We start from the raw sequence: 22,985 nt of genomic DNA on the forward strand, positions 1-22,985 counted from the left end.
GCCAGCGCCGCGTAGCTTTTGGTTCTGTTGCCGAGATTTTACCAAAGCATGCAGCATACTATCCAAGCATACCGAGCTATTATCTTGGCAACAGCGCCCAGCGCTTCGCGGCTGGCATCAGTCAAACCTTTCCAGGCCACGCAGTGGAGCGTTTCGAGTTAAGGTTGCTGACGACTGTACATGAACGCCATTTCTAATAACGGCACATGCTTGTGCTTAGCTCTATGTACGATTTCAGCAGCCACTACCTCATAAAGTAGGCCATAGAGGTGTACGGGTAGTTGACCGCACCGAATCCAGACAGTACAGCCATGAGTGTGACGCCAACAACACCTACACGGCTGATGACTTGCTCAATCGAGAGTATGCCTGAGAGGAACCGGCAAAAGAAATTGTGGCAGGAACCGTCAAAGAAAATAGTCATCGTCGGCGATAGTTTCTGCATCATTTGCAGCCTACCCTCATTCCGTTTCTGAATCACAAAGCCTAATGGGCCCGTCATCATAAACACGAAGTGGCAGCCTCTGTGCCATTCACAATGCCAAATGACAACATGGTAGAGTATATATCTTGTAACCATAGCACCCCAGAGTGGAGAGAAAGGAAGTGCAGGTCGGGGAGCAGGAGGAAACTCAGGCACCTCGTTGATTGGCCTGCATGCAGGTGATATCACGCACTGGGGAAGGAGGAGATGAGGTAGGCAGCTGCTAGCTGCCAGTGCCCCATCTGCAACAAACAACGCTTCCGCATAGAGTGCAGCCACTTGGTTAATATCCTAGAATGACAGAAAGTGGAGCTAGTTGTTACAGATTCATGATAAAAGAAGGTAGGTGGCAAACACAGACACAAGTGAAGAGACCAAAGAACACAAACATGTTTGTGTTGTCTTTATGTCTTCACTTGTGTGAGACGACGTAAACACTTCACTTGTGACGAAGACAACACAACATGTTTGTGTTGTCTTGCTCTTGTCTCTTGTGTCCATGTTTGCACACCTACCTTCTTTTATCATGAATCTGTAACAACTAGCTCCACTTTCTGTCATTCTAGGATATTAACCAAGTGGCTGCACTCTATGCGGAAGCGTTGTTTGTTGCAGATAGGGCACTGGCAGCTAGCAGCTGCCTACCTCATCTCCTCCTTCCCCAGTGCGTGATATCACCTGCATGCACACCAATCAACGAGGTGCCTGAGTTTGCTCCTGCTCCCGACCTGCACTTTCTTTCTCTCCACTCTTTAAACTCTCCCCCCTTTTCGTTGTACACGATCAGCCGACGTCCTCCAAGGTTTAAACTAATTCTTTAATACATCACGCTTTCATTACTTATAGTATTGGCCTTTGTCCCAGTTAGCATTAGCAAGGCCTTAACGATGTAATAATTGAACCGACAAGGCTAAGTGATGATGCAGTGTGGAGACAAAACATAAAAAACAAGGATGACGGGAGACAACCAGCCACATGCTAAGACTGTTTGCATTCGAGATAACATTCGAGATATTATTGTTTTATATCTGATTGCCTCATTAACTATAGTAATATAACAACATTTTGTATTGTCCAATACTAATTGTTTCTACTTTATTACTGAATGCTCACTAGTGCTAGTATTTGGAGTTATCCTGCATAAATAGGATGTAGTTTATTTTCTGGATAACTAGTTAACTTGTTTCATCTACTGTATTCTTGAATAATGATGATTATCCTATATTAAATGGATACCTGTATGAAAAAGGAGCTCAGGAAGAATGCGGCACAAATGTATAGAAAAGAAGTACGTGGGACTTCCAAGCTCAAGTTAGTTGTCACAAGTAAATGCACACAAAAGACGAGCATGGAGCACGATGGCTACTATCAAAACTTCTCAGTTAAGTGCATCGACATTATTGCAGTTGCTGAGCCGTTTCATACGGGAATGTGTCACTAAAACTGGGAGTGATCGTCGCCAGCAGCAGCCTATTTGATGTCCACTGCACGACAAAGGCCTCTCCCAATGAACTTTAATTTGCCCTGTCCTGCAATGAGCCAATTCATTTATGCCCGGAAATGTCTTAATTTTATCGTCCCATCTAAGCCTCTGCCATCACTGGCTATATTTGCCATTTCTTAGTATCCATTTCATCACTCCAAATGACCACTGATAATCTGTCCTTCAGGGTATAAGGCAAATAATGCTCGCTTCTCTTTTCTGAGTCTTCCGTTTCCTAACAAAGACATGAAAGGGAAATGCTGCTGCAAATTTGTGCATGATAAAGTTAATGTTCTGCATTTTCCAAGTTGTTTACTGCAAATACAGTCGGTTACTGCAACAGCTCTAGTGTTTATGCATGGGCAGGAATCTGCGAAACAAGATTATGTGTTGTGTGCACACGAGCACACAACAGAATAGGCAAGCAGCAGTAAATAACCACCACTGTCAACATAATCAATAAATAAATGCACACAAATTCATGTTACTCTGCAACACAAAATGGCGCCACCAACTCAGCTGTTGAGACCCTGATAACCCAGAATTCTGTGAACAATTATGTGCATGAGCAATCTAAGGTCGTCTACTGAGAACAATGTTTCAACAGTTGCCCTAGAAACATGGAAGGCCAGTAGAGTGAATGCAGTATACCAAAGGTGGGGCAGTTTCAGCCATGCCATTCTTCAGTAAGCTAAAGCTGAATGATTTTTAACAGCACACATCTGTGCTTCTGAGAACAGTCTTGGGAGCAAGGCAGTGTAATGCACTGTTGACAAGAGCTCAAAAAAGTGCTCACACATACAAGCATCCACACTTCCATCTAGGAACAAAACTCGGCAACCTCACTTACAAATGAACCTGCTCAAGCTAATTCAGACTTGGACCAATCGTGAGTGCCTGAGTGAATCCACCTGAGTAAAATATGAGTAAGTCTAAGTAAGAGCAAGCCCTAAGCAAAAAATATACTATTTTGAGGGTGCATACAAGTGAGTTTTCGTTTATTCTGACAAACCTATGGTCTAGAGAATGGCCTATAGTCTGGAGCACTCTAGAACACTGCTGCGGAGCGAAAAAGAATAATAATGTGAGACTACTGAGTCCCAGGTACCATGCTGAGTTTTCTGTGTTGCCTGACCACCCCAGTGGCTTCCAATGGTCACAAGCATTGCTCCTCCATCGGTCAGCAATGTTGAGAAATGGATTTCGCTGCAATCCAGTGCAACAATGTAGTGCTCTAGAAAGAACTGTTGATAACTGCACATGTAAGATACTTCTGGAAGCACCTTTCTCATTTTTGAGCTAACAACCTCAGCAAAGTGCCATAAAGACTCGCGGTTGTGGTGAGAGTCATGACTGCTTTTATGTGACAGCACCACAGTTCTTTCAGAAAATGCTAATGACTTCACGGTGCTTCTCCTAATCCCCAATATCAAGCATGCTGTAGACAAGATTACCAGACACATCGTGCAAGAGAGTAGACCGTGTTTGTTTTTTTTAAGAACCTTAGCTTGATCAGCAGGTTGCATGAGGAGTTTGCCACAAAGAATGCATTTCTGACACTACCGTTTTTCTGTGGATGTCTTCATGGTACAAATTTTGTCAGTGAAACTGAGGATCTTGACATTCGGAGCTTCTTGAGGAATCCAAGCTGTAAGCCTTTTTAGCAGGGTACATTTTTCAGATTTTATTAGATGTTTCCTGATATGCAGAACCTTAATTATAGCCAAGAAGTAAGTGAGAAGGTGAAAATAACAAGAGGAGGCATACCATGTTTTGGACTTAGGATCGGGAACGGGTCGCCAATCTTCCAGAATAAATAGATGAACACCACCCATGCGCCAAGTGCAAGCGGTTTGACGAGCCTTGCTCGCACTACGCATAAGCACAAAACAGGAATAGATTAACAGCCATAAATAACTCTCACTGTCAAGGTACAATTAAATACAACACATCAATGTATATTGTAAAGAATAAATTGTATCTATATGTCCATTGTAAAGAATAAATTATATCTAATCTAGCTAGACCACCTGCCATGGCATAGTTGTTAGCTGTGCCATCAACAAATTAGCACCTCAGTGCGGGCTGCACAGTTATTTGGTAAATGGGAGGAGGCTACATTAAGTCTAGTTGCTTTAAACAGGTGTGCATGAGTAACTTTCACCAAACATATGGTAAACTAACAAACGGTACAGTCAAATAAAGTAACATATTGCCCAAAGGTTTTCTTCCACAAACTAATAGTGTTTATTTTTAAACGGCAACTATACGAGTTCTTCTGTTGCTGGCTGAATGCAGGAGCGAAAATTTTGTATGTAGTAACTGGTGAAATGAAAATTATTGATTGACTGAGTCACTGACTAAGTGACTGATTTATTGACCTATTGAATGATTAAATACACTGTCAGAAATGGTGTTGTGTTTACATTATAGTAGAGTCTTGTTGCCCTCGAGTTAAATTCTGCATTGACAGCTACTATAGAATCTAGTCAAGCTTTTACCAAATTCCGAACAATTAATGTCTCTTACATACACAGGCAAGCAACGAAAAGTGCACATATGCTGGCCTTGCGGTGACTTTTCCAAGGAAATCGGAAAAGGCGTGTAGCTAACCAGCCAGATAACGGGTCGAATACAATTAACTTCTTTAAAACCAAAACTTTTAATTAGGTGACTGGGTTATAGGGATACAAAGCAATGGCACAAACAAGTTGAAAAGAGCACTTGACACAGTAAAAAGCGGTGAGAATTCTTGGGCAGATAAGAGCAAACTGAATCGTGAAGTCCAGGCCTTCTTCGCGCCCTGGCACAAGGAGGAGGAAGAGCGGTTCATGGCTTCACACGTGGCGAGGGGTCGCCCCAAAGTTCCCAGAACCATTAGCGACACCAAAGGCACCTCACTGTTCGAGAATGACATTGCGCACAACACTAAACACACACTCACACACACACGCGTGCACACACACAAAGCCCCGCCACTGTTCAGTAGGACCAAGGCAGGCGGCGCTTCGATACACTGTGCACTCTGCACACAGTACACTCCCCGTCTGATGTCAGCTCCCGTTGCACAACACTGTAACTGTATATCATGGCGACACAAGAAGCACAACCTGCGTGACGGGTCTGCAAAACGTCTTCACAGCTCCATTCCTAACTGCCTTGACCTCTATCTTTCGCACTCTTCCATCTGTGCAAGAAAAACTTTTGTGTCACGACTCCCACAGGCCAGTCTCTGCGGCCGGCCTGGCTATCTTTTCACAAGATGACATCGCCTTTCTTTAGGTTAGGCTTTGCTTCTTGCCACTCCCTCCGTTGCTGCAAAGTTGAGAGAAAGGTGGTGCATTAGCGCTTCCAGAAACCATTAGCGAGGCCCTGCACTTGTTGCCAGTGCTGCTTGTATAGGTTGTCTATGTTTGGTCTTCCAGGAACTGACGTGTTGTTCCCCTGTTTTTGTGTCAGGCGAGTTGCTGGAGTGAGAAGATAGGAATCTTCAGGGTCATATGATATGGGGACTAAGGGCCTGGCATTGATGATGGCGGACACTTCTGCCATGAATGTCGCAAGCATGTCGTGCGTAAGGTGATGGTGCGGGTTCTGAATGAGCATAGAGTCAAGGATACGGCGTGTGATGCCAATCATCCGCTCCCACGCTCCGCATATATGAGAAGCATGTGGTGGGTTGAATGCCCACGTGCAGCTGTTTTCATGAGTATGTGTAGATGCTACCCATCTCTCAAAACTCTCTGCTGCGCTCACGTTGCAGGCGGTTACACTCAAGAGTGATGAACATCGCGATGCAATGTGTAAGGCTGTAGCGTGGTCACCACTGTCGCATACGCAGCACCTCAAGATCGCCTGGCATTGCGCTTTGGTGTGACTGTGCGACCAAAAGCAGTGCACGCAGATTCTTTGCTGCCTGAGAAATTCCGTTCTTTCTTCCCAAACATTCTCTCGGAAGGCGCAACACTTCTCTAAAGGGTGAGGCTTCTTATGGAAGAGGCACCATTTGTCCACTGAGTTCTTTGCCTGATCTGGCTGCCCGTTTGGGACAGTGTCCTGAAATGTATTCGCTGAAGTGGAGTCAACTTCATTTTTCTTTGTGGAGACAGTTGCTTTCGGCCTTGTTTTAGAGTTCTTCTCTTCTTTCCTTGCACTGAAGTCAGCAGACATATCGCGCGAAAGCTTAAAACATGGGTCGTTCCTCATACCGGCTTCATTCATTATGAATTCTAAGAAGAAGGAAAACGGCGGAAATGCAGTGTGACGTTCCTTTTTTGTATTTTGACCCTGCCGACATCCATTTCTCCTGCAGACTGGGAGGGAGCTTGCGACAATAGCATTCACTTCTCTTGCAGTGTATAGGTACCCGAGACCTGGCAAATGTGGGTCCGTTTTTGCAACTTTCAAGTTCAAGGAGAAGGTCACTAAGCTCCTGAAGTTTTAAGGCATCTCGGTAAGCACCCTCTGGAAATCTTCGAGTCGTTTGAGCAAAGAATTCTCCACCACTTCAGGGCAACCATAGGTGCCTTCTAACCTCTTCCACACGGTGTTCAAACCTGCCGCAAAATCTTCCATCTGCACAGATTTGAGCCTTTGTGCCTGTGTTGAAGACCTTGGGCCAAGCCACTTGACAAGCAGATCTAACTCCTCCTGAGGGAAGAGAGCCAGATCCCGTGTGTCACCTTTGAATGATGATTTCCAGGCGCGATAATTTTCGGGCTGGTCATCAAACTTGTTGAGGCCACCCGAAACAAGATCTCTTCAGCACATGAATTTGAGGACACCAGCTAGCTCCGTGTTTGAACCATCGGGTGTTACCTCATGAATAGACGGAGGTTGAATGACGTGAAGGCCTGTCGGACTCTTGTGAGCTACAGCAGCTCCTGGAAGCACGCTGTCATTTTCCTTGCGGTTGTCAGAGAGTCAACAGTTGGCTGAGGCGACTGAAACCTCCCGACATTTAAGTCTTCCTATTCAGTTATGTAGCTCACGGTCCGTGACGTTGGGTCAATGGAAGGCATCATTTGTGACCCCTCCCCGCCATCCTGCTCCGCAGCTGCCTCCAAAGCATTTGCTTGCGCTTCTGCGACGGCTACTTCTCTTTTGTGATGCAAGATTTCTAGTTCTGCATCAATCTTGGCTTCTCAAGGCGCAGCGCAGCTTCTCTACGGATGAAAGCTGCACTGGCTCTGACGGCGTTTGCCTGCGCACACGCCTGTGCTGCAGCTATGCTCATAGTCGAGGAACCTGAATGTCGTGACAATGACGAAACTCTTGAGCTGACTGATAGCGAGCGCTTCGATGCAGTTTCCTCTCTGAGGCTGCGTCCTTGCTCCGTAGTCTTGCGCAACATCTCTTTCACTATAGTGTCTCGATCCGCGGTCTACGGCACTTAACATATTGAGCTCTTTCCGACTTGCCTGTGTCTCCGTGGCAGTCAAGAAAGCAGTGTACTTGTCGGAAATGTTCTTATATCACTCATAGCTTGAACGAAGCTGCGCAGTGATAATGTCGACAGCCTCTTCATGCGCGCCTGATAGCTTGAGGATGGCCGCCTCGACACATTCCCATGCAGTGTCCGTTCTATGGAGATGCTGTTCACATCTCGTTTCATAATTTTATTGAGCTTTTGCTGAGAGTGTAGTTACTCTTCGCAGACGAATGTTGATCGCCGGAGGTCCATGCCCTAATGCAGTGCAGTTCTCTGAGGTCTGCTGTGTCAGCTTGTCCTGTCCCATTACAGACATGCTTCCTTCACAACGTGTCTCATGCAGAGCGGATGTATGTTGTAAATGAAGCTAAGCTGATAGATGACATATGGAACGAGCCTACCTTGTCGTTGCCCTGTGTGCCGTCAGCAGGTCATCACTGGAGCGATGTCGTGTCCTTGCAGTACGTGGTGGTCTTGAGCAAACCGATGGTCTTGCTGTAGTGACGTATGCACTGCCGGTGGATGTGATGCTGGCGGCCGATGGGAGAAGACTTCGCTTTTTTGCTATGCTGGCCTCGCGGTGACTTTTCCAACGGAATCAGAAAAGGCGTGTCACTAGCCAGCCAAATGACAGGTTGAATAGTACTATTAACTTCTTTAAACCAAAACTTTTAATTAGCTGACTGGGTTATAGGAACACAAAGCAATGGCACAAACAAGTTGGAAAGAGCACTTGACCCCGTAAAAAAGCGGTGCGAATTCTTGGGCAGACAAGGGCAGACTGAAGCGTAAAGTCCGGGCCTCCTTCGTGGCCTGTTACAAGGAGGAAAAGAAGTGGTTTGTGGCTTCACACGTGGCGTCGCCTCACACCATGGTGAGGGGTCACCCCAAAGTTCCCGGAACCATTAGCGACACCGAAGGCACCCCACTGTTCAAGAACGACGTCGCGCACGGCACTAAACACACGCTCACACAGACACGCGCGCACATGCACAAAGCCCCGCCACTGTTCAGCAGGGCAAGGCAGGCAGCGCTTCGATACATTGTGCACTCTGCGCGCAGGACAGCGCAAATGAGTTTGAGGCCGCATACTCACCGAAACGTGCATTGCTGATTATAAGATAGCCAATATAAAATGGAAGAAACACTATCAGCATAAACAAAAATGGCGTACAATCCAAGCTTCCAGTGTAGATACCGAGAACTGAAAAATAAACAATAATGATAAATACATGTGCATGCATGGCCACTATGGATAACACAAGTGTGATAACACAATCACAATGCAATTATAAACACCAATGCCTCCTTTAGGATAGCCCATTAAGGCAAAGGTTGACACTGCAGGAAGCAAGTCAGAATGACATAAGGCTGAGAGCAAGTTTGTACGTATTCATGGTTAAAAAAGTTATGAGTAGCAAACATGAACAAAGGAATGAGCTCTCCCTCTCTCACACACATGAGCACATACACACGCAAAGGTGCCTTATACCTGTGTCACACGGGCACTTTTGAAAGGCCATCCAGTCGATGGCCATCGAAACGCCACAACTCTATCGAGTCGATGGAGTTGTCGCGCTGCAACACAGCAGTTTTGAATGGCCATTGAGTGGTTCGGGCGTTTCTCGCAAAAATGGTGTGGCGCTGCGGATCTTTATTTTTGTATTCATGTCAACAAAGGTTAAATAAGATAAATACACTTAAAGTCACAAATAAATCTGTTGTTTTGTTTGAACATTTCAATAAATAGTTTATTCGTAGTTATGATTGCGTATTTAGTTTTCAAGTTCTTGAGCAGTGAAACTGTGGCGGGTGAGACATGGCCAGACGGCACGATGAAGACAAGCACGTTGCTGTTTTCGAGAGTATGTGCAATTTGCACATTTCAAGTAGCAACATGCTTTATTGAATATTTCATAAAGATCACATATACTGCTTTTAAAGCATACTGGTTAAATTTTTCTAATCGCGAGTACGAGCACACGGTGAACGAGAGAGCATGTTTGCACTGTATCTGCTTCCGTCACTCAATAGCCATCGAAGTTTTGATGGAGTTGTGGGGTGCTCCGTTGACTAGATGGCCTTCGAAACCCCTGCGTAGCAGATCGTGCTTGACCATTGAGTCAATAGACTATCGGTTGGAAGGCCTTCCAAACGCCCATGTGACACGGGTATTAAAGGGACACTAAAGGCAAATGTTAAGTCGACGTTGATAGATGAAATAGCGTTCCAGAAACCTCTTAGTGCTTGTTTCATGCCAAGAAAATGCTTATTTTGAAAGAAAATAACATTTTAGTGGTCTGCACAGCATTAGCGCACTTCAAATCGCCTGCCTGGAAATGGCCTCCACACCTAGCACTTGCCTTGCCCAACGTTGCCCGCCTTTACTGCGGTTTCTGCTCTGAAGGGCGCATTACAAGCCTTGCCCAAGTTGTGGTTGATCTCGTAATCCTCTGCACAAAAGTGCAGATTTCTTGGTTGTTTAGCACACTGTCACAGAGGCACGGCACTGCAGATTTCTTGGTTGTTTAGCACACTGTCACAGAGGCATGGCACTCGGCCACTTCGGCGTAGGGGTTTATTTGCAGCACCCATTGGAAAGTCATGTTGGTTTCTTTGCTGCAGCTGCTGTTGCTCAAGCGGCACACATCATTCAGGCACCCGGCAACATAACAGGCACGCGGAATTTTGTTGAACTTTCTGTTACAGCTACTTTCATGAGCGTGCAAAGCACACGCAACAGTACATGATAACGAAACTACCACTGAGACGCGACGGCGCGCAGCCCGGCGAAAATGGAACTTTTAAACGACCCGCGCCAATTTCCTTCGTAATGCCCAGTTCTTTTTTTTCCTGAATGACACAAAAAAGCAAAAGCAGCATTTTATTACGTCTTGCAATGTACAGAATGTTATTTTTTTATTATAAGTAGTTTGACTGCTAGTGATTAATTGTACTCGGGACTCTTGACATCATCAGGCTCGTTCCAAAATGTCACACTAGTGGCGCATATCGTGTCCTACATTTACCCTAATTTCTCGATCAGTAGGGCACTGCTGCTGATAATACTGACGTTTTAGGTGCTATCAAAGATTCACTTTTCACTCTGACATAAATTGTTATTTGCCTTTAGTGTCCCTTTAAGTGATGCACCATCTTTCACAGTGTTACACAATGTGTCCTAGCTAAGATGGACCAAGATATTATTGATATGAGGTATCAGAACAAGAGCAACATTTTCACTTTCGTTTTTTCGCACTGTGCATTTTTTTTTCTCACCGAAGATACCGTAACCTCTGAATGATACATATTTTGTTTCTTCTCCCGTTAACATCATGTATGGGAGCCCCCCTGACAGTTTCTAACTTTGGGGCCCCTTGTGTATTACCAATCTTGTACACACTTCACAATCATGTATAGTAGGTGTGTAGCTTCACAAGGAGCTTCAAGAAGGCATCACTAGCATGCAAGTGCCTTCCCGTTTGGTACATGCATGTTAGATTATTTGGCATCAGCCAATGAGGACAAATGTCTCTTCTTACATCTGGTCTACAATGCTATCAGTTTGCGCCTCACATCAAATAGAGAGGCATTGTGTGGTTTCCGCAGCAGCAAATAACACAATCTATGCAGTGGAAGTTTATGCATTTTGATAAGATACAAAGCCTAACAACAACAAAAAAAGCTTCCAGATAAAGTGTTTTGAATGATTTTTTAAAACATTTTGCCAGTGCTAGTCCAAAATCTTTACACAGCCCTACACAATGCTTTGACCATTCAAACACCACTGAGAAAATGCAGGCTGGAAACTATTGAGCACATTTTTTTAAATTCAAATGCTTTTGCATCAAAACTTATGTCATTACACCAACAGTTATCAAACCATCTAATCAATTTCAGCTAATTAGCAAATATAACAAAAACTGTTTGTGGAAGACTTCTGATGACAACATGCAGTTGGTTCTGCCCTTGTACCCCCATTTTTGGTAACTTGGCCAATGTTAACAGGGATACCATGTGTAGCAATTTTATTTGTAAAACTGGTTATATGAAAAACTGTACACCTTTTCTGTCTTTGCAGATACTGCTGTCACAAAATGTATCACAGGGAACGAATCTATGTGATGTTTCTCCGCAATTCAGAAATTTTTTATCAGACTTTTTTGTCTTTCAGTATTACGTTCTATGTTGATCACATAAATGAAAATGCAGGCTAGAAATTCAGTGTTTACCTTGTATCGAGGAAGCCCAGGATTTCAAATATGATCAACTCAAACATTGTGCAAGACAGTGAGAAAGTTATAGAAAACAGTAGCTGCACAGACAGATGATGAACCTGCATGGAACACACAGAAATCAAAATATTACAAAATATCCGGTACAGGAACATGACATAATGCTTTCTTGTAAAACACTGAGTAGACTGTTCAAAACGAAGGCCTAAAAACAATGCGATAAGCTACAAGTAGAAATTCTGGTGTGTTAATATCTGCACCTGCTAAAAATCATTTAAGACGAGGTGGAAGGATGATCAATATGATGAGATTTAACTATGTTGAGGTTTAACCCTTTGTATTCCAGCATCCACATATGTGGACAAAACATATCAGTGAAGTGGGATCAGGCTAGCCAATGCTCTGCCTTAAAAATTGATTTGAAATGTTGGCATTACTTCAGCATTTCATAAAAACATATATATGTGTCAACTTCTGTGAACAAGCAGCAGTAATTGCGTACAGAACAATGGCGTTCTTCTCAAGTTGCCTATAGAGGTGTATGCCTCCATTTTTTTTTATGAGTTAACTCTAAATTCGTAAGAGTTTTGAAATTATTCAGCTTTATTCAAGAAAAGGAATGGTTTATATTGTTTTTGTGCGACTTTTGTTGCACTGTGAGCGACCAGTTTTGCAAGTTGAGTTGTCACTGCAGCGTCCATAGCACTGAAGCGAATGGACGTTTTTCACGATTAGGTACAGCACCTCTATCGGCGAGAGCTAAAAGCAAATACGGTGGCTTGCCGGTCGACGCGACAGCGTGGGAGCTTGTGCATTCCTTTGCTCCCATGGCCTCCGAGACCAGGCGCCGGCAGGTTTTGGAGGCCATGCGCCACCAAAAATGTTTCGGGGTAGTGCCATCGAAGTATTTCCAGTGCGCATGCGCAGAAAGCACCCATGAAAAAAGGTCCATTGAACAGTATTCAACTTCTCAGTGTGCAGGTACGAGTGTCAGGTGAATTAGCCCGGCACAAAGATATAATAAAATTTTCAGATGACGCAGCAGAAAGGGAGAAATGTCAATGTGGGTGAGCATCAAGGCAAACCAGAGCTTTACTTTCGCAGCTCAGTCCGTTGTTTTGCCCATAACAGAATCATGGAGCCGAGAGCCACATTCAGGGAACATGCTGATAAAGTGGTACACGTGAACAACCAATTTGTATAGCTTTATGTTGATGTGTTGCGACCATGTTGCGTTTCACTTCTGCCTACATCATCAAACAGCCATACTGACATTTTTATTATGAACAATTTCTATTGTATGCATGCATAAGTTACCTCATAGTCTTTGAACAACTTCTTCATAAAGAATACCCAGCCGCCCGCAAAGAACAACACCTGAAAGGTAAGTTTTGAAGTGTTGAACGCCAAACGTAATGCATCAGTCTAGCATCAATACAATATCAACACTCAGTTCTGCCTTAGATCTGTATAAATAACGCACCAATACAGAGGGTAACCAAGTAGGCAATCAATCCGCACGTTGGTGGCGGCATTAAAGACATATTCCACGTTACAAGCACAGTTCTGTTTACTAGCTGGTCCAAGGGCAGTCTTATTACACCTGCTGACGAGTTTCCTTGCTCTTAGCGCACCCATTACTGGCCCCGCATAAAAGGAAGCCCTCATTTACCCAGAAACTGTAATAACAAATCCCGATCAACGCGATACACACATGCGCAGGCCTCATTCAACTAAAACTTCTCCACAGATGCAGAACCACAGAGTTGACTCAGCTTCACTGAAACAGCTGCTACTGAAGTGGCAAGTTGACACCACTTAGGTTGAAGTGCGATTTTCGCAGTGAATAATAGTTTACTCAATCACGATGGACACATTTTCTTTTCTTTCTTTCTTTCTTTTTAATCGCCGGTACGGAAGCTACGTGCAGCTGTGATGCCTGGGTCGCTGCCCTGACGAAGAAAAGCCCTCTTGTCGAAACGGCTCCAGTGACATTGCCGGTTCAACGTATTAAATGCGAAGCATTTCTTAGCGAACCTCTGGCACTTTGAGCGTTTCTATCTACGTATCTATCTATCTATCTATCTATCTATCTATCTAGCCGCCTACGTCTGGGTGCTCTCATGGTCGCCTCCTTAACTTGGTGTGGACCAAAATTTGCATGGGAGTGTAAGAGGATTTGACGAATATGACTGCCGGTTCATGACATGAAGAACGTTAAATTCCTGTCGTGTACGTCGTCAAACCCTTTCCCCTAGACACGTGTGGCACATACCCGTTTATCACGGGCCGCGGTGTACGGGTATGCGCCACAGGTGATTGACAGTTTATATCTACCCAGGAACGGCGAGAACACTGGTAACTTAAATGCTAGAGCGTTAAGGAAAACCAACATCTGGAGCGTTGACTCAACGAATGGAAAGAGTGCAAATTAGGATCCCAGCAGGAATCGAACCCAATCATTCTTCGTGGCAATCAGGTATTCTACCACTGAGCCACGCCAGGTCTATAAACTGGTTTGGAAAAACAGCCTACGCAGGCATAATATCGGTGCAACGTCAATTGTGGTTGTGGTGCTGGCTATCTAATTTTACAAAAAAGCAATAAACACTACATGATACCCCTACGATGTGTACTCCTACGATACAGGGGTCATATCAGATTAACGTCTGTAGTTACAGGGTTGGCTCCGCTTTTATAGCAGTCTAATAAGCATTGCATGATTGTTCCTATGATTCAGCAAGCTATATTGAAGCACAGATCGACCCCGGAGGAATACATTAACGAAAGTTACATATGATATCCACATCACCGCACCGTAATGTGCACTTCGCCCACCAGAACGGCGCAGTCTCCTCTTCATTTCTTACGAGGCTGGGCGATGGCCTCATGCTGACAGAGGATGATGCCAGATTGATTGACAGCCGCTTTGTAGACTAGGCTACGTAGGCAACATACGCCCAGGTAGTCTACGAATACGACAAACACCATCCACTGATGTTGGTCTACGTAGCACTATCCAGGCCTACCAGCCTCGACGGCCTATACCTCACCAACATAGGCGTACGCACAGGGGGGCAGGGGGGGGCAAAGTCAGCCCCCCACATTGAGATAATAGGGAGGGGGGGCGCTGAGACACGGAGGGGGCGCAATGTCAGCGCCATACATTGACATAATTGGGAGGGGGGGCGCTGCAACGAACCTTGCCCCCCCCCCCCCTCCCTTGAAAGGGAACCCTGCGCACGCCTATGCTCACCAACGTGAAGGGTGGCTTCAGGTTCCGACATGTCGCTGGCTCTGTCGACAGACAATTTGTCGACGAAATGACCGAGGCATCCAGAATTCCAACAGCTCTACTATACGACATACTTCACTACACATGGACCCCTCGTCACCACGATCACGACCGGATCCTATAACAAGTCATGACCAGCTGCTGGTGCTCACTGATCACGGTGATGATGCCCTTGTTCAAGAACTGTCAGGAACTTCTTGCAAACATGCACACAGGTTCGTGAAAGGTGCGTGCGTTCTCGGGACACGTATAAGCACTACATATCAGCCAGGGGCGGATCCAGGCGCTTGCTTTGGGGGGGGGGGGGTTGGTTGTTGGGGGGGGGGAGAGGGGGGAAGGGGGCGTTGCCCAACTTTAAAACTTCACGTTAGTAACCAAATGCTCATTATTTTTGTTCTCAGTTGCATTGCTCAGTGCCATTTCATTATCTAAAATTTCGCATATTTCCGCTAAACATTGGGGAACACGTATCAGTGTTGTTGGTAAGAGGAGGGTGAAAGAGGGAAGGGCAGGCCACCTGCTCGATAAATGAGTATTCCCACAACGGCGAGCTCTAGTATTCCTTGAACGTAGTTTCGGAGTAAGCCTCCATTTGTTACCCCGCCCCCTCCTCCCCATTGCCTTTTTTTCTGGCCGGTCGTGTTGCCAGAAAATGCCCTTTCTATCTCCGCAGCCTAAGGACGGTCAAACGGAGCTTTCGGAGTCGCGCTCGATTATACCCCGCGCACGTGCTCTCGGAGGCTTGCTCGGTACTTCGGCGAATATAATTCACAGCACCACTGCCTGCCTTCCTTCTTTTTTTTTTTTGGACCAGCCGCTGAAGGTTGCCTAAAAGGTAACTTGTTCTGCACGCTTTGTGGGACCACGGCCGGGCTAGACTGCACGTGCGCGCTCAAGCGCGCACGTGCAGTCTAGCCCGGCCGTGGTGGGACGAAAGATGCCAGTTTGAATGACACAGAACAGACTCCTGTCTCTGAGAAAAAGATGGCAGAATTTGAAGACCCCTCGCTTTGCTGAAGAGCTGATGGCCCTGGGAGTGGGGAGGAAACTTTAGCTCGCTTCCATAAAGGCAGCAGTTGCTTTAGCAAAATAGTTGAGGCTTGTGCTCGTCGGTGCCTATTTGAAAGATGCAGGACGCAGAAGAAATCTTTTCTAGAAAGCCTGTTTCGCTCTTAACAAAAGCGCTGGGCTGTGTGAGGGGTGCTTCCCTAGTCTCGGATTGGGATAGACACAGCGACCACCTGAAAAAATTCTACGTTCTGAAAAATGGCCTTCGGTGAGGTGAAAAGCGGGGGGGGGGGGGGGGGGTTGGGTTGGCTTATAGCTTTGGGGGGGGGCGATCGCCCAATCGCCCCCCCCCCTGGATCCGCCACTGATATCAGCTTACCGCTTCCGGTGTTGGTAATACCCACGTTGCCATTGGCAGCGTTACCCAACCGTAAACAACTGGTCATATAACACATATGCGGCTCTTCAACATATATATGTGTGCGTATAAAATTTACACAAATCTTTAGCGCCATTTTGTAACGTGTCGCTCAGTAAAAACAGTTACACCACAGTAACCTACCCACCGCATGCTTCGCATAACATCGACTCCCACGGTACGCGGGATCTGCCGAATTTTTTTTTCACCACTGTACTAGGATCAGTAAGACAAACGGTAGCGACACGTAAGAACGCTGACGTACTTGCGACACGGTCACAACGAAAAAATCCGTTAGTAGCGACATGGTTCAGCGTCGAATTCACCCGAAACTTCGTGAAGAGCAGTCGTATCTCGTCTTTCAAGGGCGCGTATATTTGCTTAACCTCAAACACCGCATTTTGACGGACGTTCCTCGGCTCGTCAACACCGCCAGCCAAATGCAGACAATCGAATCTCGGCAATGTTGACACCAGTGTCGCCAGGCGACCGCTCCTTTCGCGACGTTTTCAGACGAGGTTTATGGTTTCGGTTCCCTCGCTGCCACGTCATACATCTTAAGGATTTATTGTTTCTTTATTTTCTCTCCATTTTTAAGCCATGGCAAGGATATCGTGAGTCTGGGATCAACGAAAACAATTGTGCCATAAGTAATGACAGTTTACGTGGGCGGCCCTTTTCAATACATTGCCACGCTCACACGATCCGTTGCATACGTGTTAAATCGCATAAGAATGTTGCCAGAATGTGTACCAAGGAGCGCTATCTTACAACGGTTTGGAACATTTTCCTTCCTCCATGGTGGTTTGGAAAGCTAACCGTTTACTTGCCCTCGTGTGAATGGTCCGAACCGCTCATTTGGTGACGCAAGCGCGATTTTGGCCAATCACGCGAGGGCAAGCGAACGTGTTCGCTTTCCGGACCTATATATAACGTCCCAGTAAGCTGCCCAATCCGTCCTGTCATAATATACATGTTATAAATTAGTTTGCCTCTCTCTTTTGTGCAAACAGCTGGCCAGCATCGCTGCCTGCTAGTAAAGCATTAGTAATCTCACTAAAACGAAAGTCAAACAGTAAAGAAAATGGTGTTCCATTTAGTATCACACTAAGATAAGCCAATTATTTAAAGCTTCACTTAGGTGAAATCAATAAAATTGTAACATTACCTTTAAAAAGTGACTTTTCAGCAATGTTGGCATGTAAAAGGGGATGTAAACACCTACAAACTCGCCCAAATTTCAGTTATAGTAAAACTTTGTTTGACTTCAATTTTTCTCAAGTTATTTTGAATGAGGTACATGAAAGTGTATCCGTAGCTCTTGTCTGCATCCGTGGCGCACGGACGATCTTTTATAACAACTTGTTTCTTTCTAATTCTTCTTGTCCTACATCAGTGGCTCGTACAACGCCCTGCTATCACCAGAAATGGTCACTTTGTAGGAATTTCGAAATAAATAAAATTAGGCTAAAAGAATAGGCAGGCAATACAGCCCCAATTATCTTGCATAGCAGTCACGTTCAGAATAACAGCAGAATTCCAACTCGCGTCTTGTTAGCTGGCCCAACACTGCAGCACACACTGTGTACAGTAGCAAATGTTCGAGCCATCATCATAAAGATCTTTCTTTTGCTGTGCAGTCTGGCTTGTTGCTAATCACCAAATGTGATCATCATACTGTTGTGTTGTATTGTTTATTAAACAAGTCTACCTTTCTTTTGCTGTGCAGTCTGGCTTGTCGCTAATCACCAAATGTGATCATCATACTGTTGTCCGGCTGCCTACGCAAACTGCAGACAAAGGAAGTCAAATTATGCACTTTTTTTAATGCTTTATTTACAGAAAACCAAAGATAAAAAAAGCCTACGCAAACTGCAAACAAAGGAAGTCAAATTATGCACTTTTCTTAATGCTTTATTTACAGAAAACAAAAGAAAAAAAAAAGAACACATAGGACGTCACAGTGTAAGAGCAAAATGCAGTGGCAGGTAGCCCCACAGAGCAAGAAAAACCTCCTCCATGCTTGGACATAACCTGCAAGTAAACAAAAAGCATGCAAACAATGTGACAATCACACTTTTTTGTAAATTAACAAATACTCAGGAAAAATTAGAATACATGCAAGACACTGTTCTAAATGCAAATGAATAGTTTCAATTAAAAGGTGCCTGGACCAGGCCTCAGAGCTATGAATATCCCAGCCAAATTTTGTCGTTGGAATTCAAAAGTCGGTGCTGTTATAAACGCCTTCATTTTGAAGAAAAACATGTTTCTAGGTGTGTGTTCACTGCCAGCTATTCCCTGATGAGTTCAAGCAGGTTCCCATAGAGTGCTGCCATTTGGTGATACAGCTGAACCCCTTTATAAGAAACACACTAGGGAGCAGTTCTTGTCCCTTACATGAGGTGTCTCTAATAAGCAGGGTGCCACATCCTCATTTTCTTATCAACCCCTATTTCACTGTTAGGCACAGTGGTGCCTCTTATAACCACTTGTCTCTTACATCACTGTCTCTTATAAAGGGTTCAACTGTAATTACAGGACACAGTTCGCATCAGTTGGTTCGTTCCTACTGTTACTGTGTGCATATTACCGTAAAAACCCGCATATAGTTCGATGTGTATTTTGGGAATAGCAAACGTGAGAAAAAAGGTTTTCACCCGAATATTGTTCGAGGACAACAGAAACTGAATACATTTATTTACACACTTATTCATCGTCATCTGATGCACTCTCTTCCGAAACTCTCTTGTTAGAGATGTCCTCCCATAGCATCTCATCTTCAGTGCCATCAAGGGCATTGGATATTGAGCGCTTCTTGAAGGCACGACAAACGAGGGCCTCGGGAATGCAGGCTCAAGCCTCGGTGATCCATGAGCACAGCATCACTAGCGAGGCCCCTTTCAGCCGTCCGGAAGGGGTTACTTTGGCTCTCCAGACATCACCCACTCCATACACAGGCTGTGCGCGTCTGTTTAGTCCGATTACAGGGAGGCAAAATTTTCAAGAGGCCAGTGCAGAAGCTACACCGTCTAGCGCTGGATGTTACCACATTTGAGGCCCCGGAGGATGTCGAAGATCAGCAGACCACGAAGAAGAAGAATTGATCGTGGGCTGTTGTCTCCACGGCTAGCGCCAAGAAGTGTGTGCACCACTGTCACCATCATGTAATTTCTGGTGTTCGATTGTCACCACTGAAGGCATTTTGTTGGGTGTCTCACGACTCCATCTTTCTAGTGGCGCTACCTATAGAAGGCCGGTGTTCTGCAACACAGGTGCTTGATGTGGTCCTTAAATGATTTATTTAGGCAGACATCAAGCAGCTGCAGCTGGGATGTCATTCCTCCCGGGATGACAATGAGCTCGATGCGGGAATTGCGCAGCAGTCACTTCACGAAGTCCGCCAGGTGACAGCGAAATGTACCAAACACAAGTATCAATGGGAGACCCAGCAGTGCTCCAGGTTGTTGACAAGCACACAGACTTGATCCAGTCAAGCACAAGTGATTCATCCATACACCCCTTATACTGGCGGCAGACGCCAACGTTTTTTGGGAACTGCTCCCCTTTCAGGAGTGTCTTTCATTTAAACATCAGGTAGGGTGCCAACTTGTGACCGTCTGCCGTGCAGGACAGCATTACAGTTACCTGTGTTTTCTCAATTCTAGTTGATCGCACTGTAACTTGCCTGGAGCTTTTTGATACACCTTAGAGCCGGGGGCATATCAAGATATACCGGAATCTGATACACGTTGCCGATCTAGCCCAGCTGAAAGGGGACTGCCTCTCGCAACGAAATGACGTGCTTCTAAAAGGCCACAAGCAGCTCTTCGTAGCTTTCTGGCAGCATCTGTGAGATCGACGTATGCCGACATAGGGAGAACCCAGCGCGGCGAATGAAACGAAACATTTAGTGCTTGCTTGCCTTGAAGTCCGCTTGCTGAATGCCTGTGTCTCGAGTGATCTCACTTGCCTTCGCTTGCAGCAGCTTGATGTTGACAACGAGGTGTGCGGCTCGTTGCTCCCGAACAAAGTCCATCAGTTCCCGTTCAACGTCAGGAAACGCTCCATTTTTCGGCTCCTGGAAACTTCTTCTCAGGCCGCTGCACACAAAGAGGGCTTCCTTCCGTTTCCTCCAACCGCTAATACTTCGCTCATTCACGCCGAACTGCCACCCCGCAGCACAGTTGCCGATGGTTTCGGCAGCTGAGATCACCTTTCTTTTAAAGGCAGCCAAACACTACAGCGTGTGCAAAGCTTTGCGTCAGTGTTTGTTACCACTGCGCATGCATTGTACGCTATCCTCTTGCAGTCCCCCACTAAGTGACGGAAATAGCGGGCGACGGCAACGAACGCTCCCTACTGCTTTCGCGGTCCTGACATGCCATAAAATCGTGGTCGTCGTGAAGTGTGCCTAGTGGTTGCACTGGCGACTTTTGCCTGTAGGACTAACGCTACCTAACGTATGGTGGCTAGCCACCATACCTAAGGCAGAAGTGTGCAGAAACCTGCTGATGATGACAACGCTGCGCAATGCAGAAACCAAAACTGTGTATTCAGGCCGAAAATTCTTGGGATCCACATATAGCACAGGGCAGAAATTTCGCATCATAAAATCTAGAAAAAACCTCGGAATATGTGCGGGTTTTTACGGTGACTGATGCAGTTGAATAAATAGGTTACAGTAGTCTGAAATCTAAGCTGACTGTGGTTTGCTCGCACTCGGTCATGCCCAATCAATAGAAATGAAACACAGCACTCCTGAAGATACAAGGCATGGCTCTTCAGCACAATGAGGAATCACAAGAAAGGTGAACACTGGACTCGTATCTCTGCTTGTAGTAGCCCTTAAAACAAATAGCTTTGATGACATCGCATTTACTCGCACAGTAATCACACTTAAAAAACAAATGGATGCAAATTTAGGGATGCAACCAATATCGGGGGTTAAAAATGCACAGCGTTGCCTGGTGCATTTTAGTCCCGCCTGATGAGCACAAAGCACTTTTTGAGCACGTGCAATGTAATGACTTTTTAATCTAGTGCCGCTGTGACCAATGGCTCCCACACTCCTGGCAAGTGCTCACTTTTGGCGATATTTTTGTGAGGTTACCACTGATGCATCGGTGTCTATGAATGACAATGTTCCCGGGCTGCTGTATTAGCATAGCTGGCACAACTGCGAGACCGCTGTGGACTGTAGACAGCTAAACACTGTAAAGCTGTAGACACCTAGCAAAAGTACCATAAAAGTACTTCTGAAAGCGGTCATCTGAAAATGACGCCCCTGCTTCCACTCCACCTCAACTTCATCACTGCACTCCAGCCTCTGTAGCTGCACACACTGGCACACTCAGCCAAGATATTGTATATGGATAAAACCGTGGAGATACCTGGCATACTTGCACGCTGACTCACAAACACAAGAAAAGCCAACGCGGCCAGACCGCAGGAAGCACGCTAGGAGCGCCTTCAATGATCTGCACTCTACGACGATGCAACTATTTTGTCGTTTCTCAACAGAAAACCGAACAGCGGTAATGCGTACTTGATGCGAACGCGGGCGGCCATTCGTAGCGTAGCCATAGTGCGCAGCGCACGTGACACGCAGCCAAAGCGCAAAGACTTCTCCGTCGCTAGGCAACCGGTCCTCTTCCTCACACCACGCACCCGCGTCAGGGTGCTGCCCCCTACCACCAGCTCTTTTCTTTATTTTTTTTCTACCCACGCTCCTCGTTCTTTTGTTCTGCGTACCCTCTTCCTTCGTAACGCCGGCGTCGCTCCCCCCAGCCGGTGCTTACAGTGCAGTACAGGCTACAACGCGGTTTTTTGACTCCCGTTTACCGTCCCATAGAACTCCATGTATACGCATACCGCTTATTGTGCAGTCCCCCGAGATGAAAGACCGGTTATAATGCGGCTGCCGGAACATTCTCAGAGATGCGAGGGAGCGAGCGTGCTTCTCAGCGGAGATGCGCCGGCGGGGGGGGAGAGCAACGACGACGTTACGAAGGAGGAGGGGACGCGGAACGAACAAACAAGGGGCGGGGGAGAAAAAAAAAGTGATGGAGGTGGGAGCAGGGTTGCCAATGGTGGCTACTTTTCGCCAAATTGGCGAATTTGAGAGGCACGTGGCGACCTAAAATTATGAATGGCGACATGGCGAATTTTTGGCGATTTTCGGCTTATGTCTCCACTGAGTTATGCAACCTAAGCTCAGTGTCTTCCCAACGATTGAGCGGCAACATTCTCTGTATTTTTCTTGGGTTTAGACTAGGGGTGTGCGAATATTCGAAATTTCGAATATTTTTCGAATAGTACTTGCTATTCGATTCGATTCGGACTGAAATTTTAATATTCGAACTATTCGAACTTCCCAAAGACAAATGCAGTCAACGTCCGGTTGAAAGTGACCCCTTCAGATTTTTAATATGCTTCACCTCATTACACTCACGTATTGCGGCAAAGCTGCCTTTCAAGCTCCGTTACGGTCGAACTTAGCCAAGAGACAAAGTCGGGTTGGAAGTGGTCCCTAGATTTTCAACATGCTTCACTTCATCACACCCCCGTATTGCGGCAAAGCTGCCTTTCAAGCTCCGTTACGGTCGAACTGAGGCAAGAGACAGTCAAC

General features: G+C 45.8%; 1 long non-coding RNA gene and 1 pseudogene across 1 annotated transcript; both read right to left on the reverse strand.

The window, feature by feature from the left end:
* Positions 1 to 248: 248 nt before the first annotated feature.
* LOC119377682 (Golgi pH regulator-like) lies at positions 249 to 16,847 on the reverse strand (annotated as a pseudogene).
* Positions 16,848 to 18,165: 1,318 nt separating this feature from the next.
* Positions 18,166 to 19,290, reverse strand: LOC125756717 (uncharacterized). Its single transcript, XR_007414701.1, has 2 exons — positions 18,303 to 19,290; positions 18,166 to 18,217 (listed from the first exon to the last, which is right to left on the reverse strand). It is a non-coding gene; the product is annotated as an uncharacterized LOC125756717 (long non-coding RNA).
* Between the last annotated feature and the right edge of the window lie 3,695 nt (positions 19,291 to 22,985).

The sequence above is a fragment of the Rhipicephalus sanguineus genome, unplaced genomic scaffold, assembly GCF_013339695.2.
Source record: "Rhipicephalus sanguineus isolate Rsan-2018 unplaced genomic scaffold, BIME_Rsan_1.4 Seq5408, whole genome shotgun sequence".
NCBI classification, from domain to species: domain Eukaryota; kingdom Metazoa; phylum Arthropoda; class Arachnida; order Ixodida; family Ixodidae; genus Rhipicephalus; species Rhipicephalus sanguineus.